This window comes from Mastomys coucha, unplaced genomic scaffold (genome assembly GCF_008632895.1).
Source record: "Mastomys coucha isolate ucsf_1 unplaced genomic scaffold, UCSF_Mcou_1 pScaffold1, whole genome shotgun sequence".
NCBI lineage: Eukaryota > Metazoa > Chordata > Mammalia > Rodentia > Muridae > Mastomys > Mastomys coucha.
In genome coordinates, this window is record NW_022196891.1 from 68,849,366 (window position 1) to 68,849,717 (window position 352).

The window sequence follows — 352 nt, forward strand, 5'->3', positions numbered from 1 at the left end:
AAGCTTTGATGAGTGACAGGGTGTATCTTGTGTAGGGAGAAGCACAATTAAGACATTTGACAGAAACCTGGAGCCCACTCCCTTGAGAAAGGGATCCACTCACAATACTTAACAAGTGTAATGGCCTGGGTGTAGTGCAATCAGTACAGATGCCAGTCTCAAGGAACTTACATGGCATCCTGAGTGGGTATCAACCTTGCCTTGGGGTAAATAAAGTAGCTCGTTTGACCTAAATGTAGAATAAACATGCCTACCATTCACTAAGTATCTGATGTGTCAGGCAATGCTCCAAGTGTCTTTAATCTGCTATAACGTCATGAAGCACAGAAATGAGGAAGCTGGATCATATAAA

The 352-nt window shown here is 42.6% G+C and overlaps 1 protein-coding gene across 1 annotated transcript in view; it reads right to left on the bottom strand.

The window, feature by feature from the left end:
• The window catches only part of Ly9 (lymphocyte antigen 9), a 12,686-nt gene that overhangs the window by 1,624 nt on the left and 10,710 nt on the right, over positions 1–352 (bottom strand). The gene's annotated exons all lie outside the window — the stretch shown is intronic.